Source organism: Bufo bufo, chromosome 6 (genome assembly GCF_905171765.1).
Source record: "Bufo bufo chromosome 6, aBufBuf1.1, whole genome shotgun sequence".
In the NCBI taxonomy this organism is placed as follows: domain Eukaryota; kingdom Metazoa; phylum Chordata; class Amphibia; order Anura; family Bufonidae; genus Bufo; species Bufo bufo.
In genome coordinates, this window is record NC_053394.1 from 363,360,340 (window position 1) to 363,366,554 (window position 6,215).

The 6,215-nt window shown below is 41.8% G+C and overlaps 1 pseudogene; it reads right to left on the minus strand.

The window, feature by feature from the left end:
- Window positions 1-5,183: 5,183 nt before the first annotated feature.
- On the minus strand, window positions 5,184-5,989 carry LOC121005735 (annotated as a pseudogene).
- Window positions 5,990-6,215: the final 226 nt, after the last annotated feature.

A 6,215-nucleotide genomic window follows, 5' to 3' on the forward strand; every position in this document is an offset into this window, starting at 1 on the left:
GGTGAAAATGGTATGTTTCCCTAAACTTTTGTACCCGTTACAGACTATTCCTCTGCTATTGAAACTCTCTGACATCAATACTCTATAAACAGCCTTTAGATACTTTATTTGGTCAGGCAGAAAACCAAGGTTTTCCTTACAGACATTAAAGTAGCACTCCTACAAACACATTTTTTATTCTCTGACCTGTTAGAAAGGTGCATGACGTAAACTGCAGGGAAGGAAATCTTCTTACCGGTGACTGTATTTGTGAGTTATAACCTCCCTTCTGATCCTCACCTGTGTCATGTGACCAGCACTCTGATCTTCAACTGACACTGGACAGGAAGTCAGTTACTTCTCTATTCATTCCCATGAGACTGACATTGAGGCTCCCATAGGAATACATAAAGAAACTGCCTTACTGTCCACACATAAAATGTGTTATTTGGAAAGTCTGATTGCTGGTCACATGACACAGCTAAGAAGCAGATGACGAAGCTCCTTGTTTATTGGAACCATCTGGAATTCCTCGCGGGGGCACTCAACAAACAATTTACTACATGGCGAACACGCCATGTAAATACAGTATAGGATCTTTGGAACTCACAAAAGCAGAGATATTATACTTGTCAGGAGTTCTGTGAGCTTTATAAATGGGGTTCTGCACATTATCTAGCATACCATCAAGTCATGGGATTTATTAGAAATAGGCTGGTTGGTCTTTCGTAGGAATTTTCTTCCAATGAGTTCAATTCCCTGATACTGAACCAGCAGGGTAAACAATCTAATTCTCGAATATATGGGTTTCTATGTCAGATTGTCTTTCAGAAGGAAAATAAACCTCTTTTTAAGGCCTCATGCACACAAACTTATTTTCTTTCCGTGTCCGTTCCGTTTGTCTTTTTTGCGGACCATATACGGAACCATTCATTTCAATGGGTCCGCAAAAAAAATGAAAGTTACTCCATGAGCTTTCCGTTTCCGTATGTCCGCATTTCCAGAGACACAGACATCCGTATTTGTAGTGAGAACTTGGTCTCAGAAAGCATGGAGGATAGATGTATAATCCTTCCCGTGGTCAGACCTAGTAGCCTTGTACACATTCCCTCCCCCGATCCTGCTTCCAAGAATAATTCAAAAGATTCAGGAGGAACAAATAGAACATTTAGTCCTGGTATATCCAGTATGGCCATCCAGGCCATGGTACCCAAAGCTTCACAAACTACGGGTAGAGAAGAAACTTACTTCCATTGGGCACCACATTGGAGTGTTTTCAGGATGCAGCCGACCTGCTATCTCAGTTGCCACAGCTCATGTGGATAGCAACATCAGTCAGCTATTCACTTACCCAGATTTATCTACTATGACTAACAAGTTATTAAATTTGTCACTAAAGACTAGGACTCAAAACCGATATCTGTCTATAAATATATATAAATAAATCTAAAAATATAAGTAAAATATATCATAAAATGCAAATAAAAGAAAAAACTAAATAAGAAATAAAAACACCCATGCCAACCGAAACCTTCACCGTTATAGGTCCGTTCATGTGGAACTATACATATTATATATCAAAATGACCAACACAAAATAGGGAACTCATTTTAATAAATTTATTTTGGTGTTAGTTTTCATATTAAAAAAATAAGGGAGTTATTTAGGAACAGATATACGCCACAGATTCAGTTGCACGCCATGTAGCAGCAGAATCTGCAACTTCTTCCCCGCTCATGCTAGGTCTAAAAAACAGGGCGTGTGTTTGGGAAAGGGGATGAGACGGCAGGCCCATCTCATTCATCATTTTCTACGCCTGGTTTAGGCGACTAAAACACTGGTCTTAATAAATATGCCCTAAAAAACTATAGTTTGAAGAAAAAAAATCCCCAAATCAAGCAAAAAACAAACAAACTAAAAAACATCAATAAAGAGCCGTATGTGCCATGTAAGAAATGTTGCAAATGTTGTATTTAGGTAGCCCAACAAAAATGGGTCTGGTCATTTAGGCCTTTTCAGGCCAGGTCATTAAAGGGTTACCTAAACTTACCTAAAATAATTATTACTGATCCATTAATAAAATTATGTAATTCAAAGTTGCTGCCACAAGATGGCAATCTTGTGTGTAACAATAATGTGTTGACTCTGTTTAGGGATGAGCGAATCGCATAAAACCTTGTGTCAATACTGTACGGAGTGAGCGCTCCATACAGTATTAGGCCTCTTTCACACGGGCGTTGCGGGAAAATGTGCGGGTGCACTGCGGGAACACCCGCGATTTTTCCGCGCGAGTGCAAAACATTGTAATGCATTTTGCACTCGCGTGAGAAAAATCGTGCGTGTTTGGTACCCAAACCCGAACTTCTTCACAGAAGTTCGGGCTTGGGATCGGTGTTCTGTAAATAGTATTATTTTCCCTTATAACATGGTTATAAGGGAAAATAATAGCATTCTGAATACAGAATGCATAGTAAACTAGCGCTGGAGGGGTTAAAAAATAAATAAAAAATTAACTCACCTTCTCCTCTTGTTCGCGTAGTTCCCGGTCTCTTCTTTACTTCTTTAATGATGAGCTGTGGGCTAAAGGACCTTTGGTGACGTCAGATCACATGCTCCAATCACATGGTCCATCACCGTGGTGATGGACCATGTGATTGGAGCATGTGATCTGACGTCACCACAGGTCCTAGCCGATAGTTCATCTTTTGAGAAGTAAAGAAGAGACCGGGAACTTCGCGAACAAGAGGAGAAGGTGAGTTAATTTTTTTATTTTTTTTAACCCCTCCAGCGCTAGTTTACTATGCATTCTGTATTCAGAATGCTATTATTTCCCCTTATAACCATGTTATAAGGGAAAATAATACAGTGAATAGACTGTCACCTAGCAACCATGCGGGAAAATCGCACCGCATCTGCACTTGCTTGCGGATGCTTGCGATTTTCACGCAACCCCATTCACTTCTATGGGGCCTGCGTTGCGTGAAAAACGCAGAATATAGAGCATGCTACGATTTTCACGCAACGCACAAGTCATGCATGAAAATCACCGCTCATGTGAACAGCTCCATAGAAATGAATGGGTCGGTATTCAGTGCGGGTGCAATGCGTTCACCTCACGCATCGCATCCGCGCGGAATACTCGCCCGTGTGAAAGGGGCCTTAGAATGTATTGGCTCCGATGAGCCAAAGTTATTACCGCAAAGTAATAACTTCATAAATTTCTACTATAAAAAAACATTATACCACTAGGAACCAAACCCGTGTTCGGGAAATGTTTTTTTACAGTACAAATTATTTAAATTATGAAGTTATTACACGAAGTCTCGCGAGGTTTCGCGAAGCAATAACTTCGGCTCATCGAAGCCAATACATTCTAATACTGTATGGAGCGCTCGCTCCGTACAGTATTGAAACTAAGTTTTATGCAAATCGACTTTGGATGTTTCATCCAAAGTCGATTCGCTCATCCCTAAATATGTTATATTTACTATTCAGTGTAGCTAGAAAACCCATTTGTATATAGGGAGCACCAGCCAAGCAGAGGAACAAAAACTCCTATGTGGTGGGTCTAGATTCTTACATAAAAACTACAAATAGACTTATGAGCTCAGAAATGGTGACCCCCTTCAGAAGATAACTGAGCAGATCACAGGTTCATCTACTTTCTTGGGTTGTTTCAGACGACCAGTTATTCCTGTGTGATAATATGATTAGAGATGAGCGAATTTTAGGTTATGAAATTCGTTCACGCTTCGTATACTGATAAAAAGTGAATTGTGTTATGGATTCCGTTACCACGGACCATAACGCAATTCTATGACGGAACGCATAACGGAATGCCTTTAGAGGCATTCCATTATTCATTCCATCCTAATAGAAGTCTATGGGCTGCAAAACGGATCTGTCCCAAACCAGAACAGATCCGTTTTTCAGCCCATAGACTTCTATTATGACGGAATGAATAACGGAATGCCTCTAAAGGCATTCCGTTATGCATTCCGTCATAGAATTGCGTTATGGTCCGTGGTAACGGAATCCATAACGCAATTCACCTTTTACCAGTAAACGAAGCGTGAACGAATTTCAAAATATGAAATTCGCTCATCTCTAAATATGATCTATGTGTACAATGATGAGAACACCCTTCATATCACCTAAACACTGACATCTGCTAGTTCTGTGCAGCTGCTGGATTTTGTGCCCAAAGCACCTCAGTCGGACATTACATTTACACCAATAAACTGTTCTCACTTCTTATTTAGGATAAAAGTTCCACATTTCCCATAGAGACATATTACATAATAGGGTTGTATAGCAGCTGCTTTCACTTGTAAACCTTCAATCTCATAAAGCATCACATATTATTCTTTTTTTTTTTTTTTTTTAAATCTCTTTATTGAAGTAAGAAATCATTTGTACAGCAATGGGTATCAAAACAGTGCAAAATACAAGAATTGCATCAAAGCATATTGTACAGGCAGTTTTGAAGATATGATTTCTCAATTCACATTTTACAATTTTATGCCCCAACTCCCCCCCCTCCCTCAACCCATGACCCCCCCCCCCCCCTTTTTCCCCCCACCCCTGAACACCAATCTAAGACCTTCGGACTTGAAGTGGCTTCGGTCTCAAGCATCGCTCCCCACCTCTGGCGATTTGCTCACCTAAGTGCTAAATTATACAGCCAGTCTCCCTAACCTATCTGCTAGCTGAGCCTCCAGATACCAACCAGTAAGTTTAAATGGGGCTATGAGTTCCTGAATTTCAATATCAGACAGTTGTTTCTCTATGAACCTCCTCCATTTCTTAATAAACCTCTCAAACAAACGTTCCTTATCTTGTTCTACTTCCAGTCTTTCCAAATAAAGAACATTTTTCATCGTCCCTATGACCTCCTCCCACACTGGTACTTCCTTTTCTAGCCAGTGACGTAAGAGAGACTTCTTTACCGACATCAGTAGAATATGTACACATGGCTTAGCAACCAACGACCCTATTTCCTCCTCCTGGTTTTTAGGTATATATTATTCTTATTAATCCTTACTATAAAGAGACAAAAATAAAATATGTTTAACCGTTTATTGAAAAAAAAAAAAAAATAATTTACAATTCATTATAAATTTCCATAAAAACATCACTTATTGTTTCCAGACATAAACAGGAGGATATACAGGACACTATGTAGGAGAATTATCCATATGCAGTCAGGTAGAGTTCAGTCCGTTCTCTCCCTCTGGGTCACTGGTCTGGATCTCCAGGGGGTTTTCTTCTCCATCTCCTGGGCTCTGGGTGATAGGAATAGTCCTTTCTTCAGCAGCTGGTAGCACCAGTCTAGGAGCCTGAAAGTGGAGCCGGCCATCCTTGGACACGGAGCACAGTATGTCCTCAGGGTGGACGTCAAGCGGGAGCTCAGCTTCTCGTCTCCACTCTCTGTACTCATGGAAATAGCCGCCATTCTCTGCCTCCTTTTTCTTGTCATGTTTTCCTGAGACAATGAGCCTCCTGCCTTCCGTTTTCACAGTCAGCTCCCTAGAGAAAAGCCGCTGACGTCCAGGGTGAGCTGAAAGTTTTCCTTCCCCTCTTTGCCTGTGGTGGAAGGGTTTCTGCCAGCGGCTGCAGATCTTCTGGTCAGATCGGCTCTCCGTTCCATGTCCTGGGCCAGGAGCTGGTCAGCCTGGTTGACACGCTGCCTTCTCCTCTCCATGTCCTTCCTCATGCCCATCATGTCATCTTCCAGCAGGCCAAACATGAGCTGTGTAGCCGGCCAGAGAGTGAGGGCAGGCTCCCCGCAGACACACAGAGGGCTGGATGATGGCTGCAGAAGACGGAGAGGAGACATCTTTGGCTGATTCTGCTGAAGCTTCTTGTCTTGGTTGAGTTGAGGCAATGTGTCAGCGTCTGCTTTCTTGCTGCTCAGTACTGCAGACGTCCCAGCTCAGCTTCTTATATATTCACTGCTGTGTGTTCTGGTCTCTTCCAGACACTTCCATGTGCTCTCTGTATATGGAGGGTAAGGGAGGGCACTGTGCAGACAAACACTGAATCATACATGAGGGCCGGGCCGAGGCGGTGCCAGCAACTTCCAGCATGGACTGGGAAAGTGACAAGACAGGTGGGCGGAGGAGCAAAGAGACTGCCCGTGATTGCTGGATAATTCACACTGGTGCCAATGTCACTTCATTTTAGAAGAAATATACAGAAACTTATCATGAAAAATATACAAATTCAACATTTTT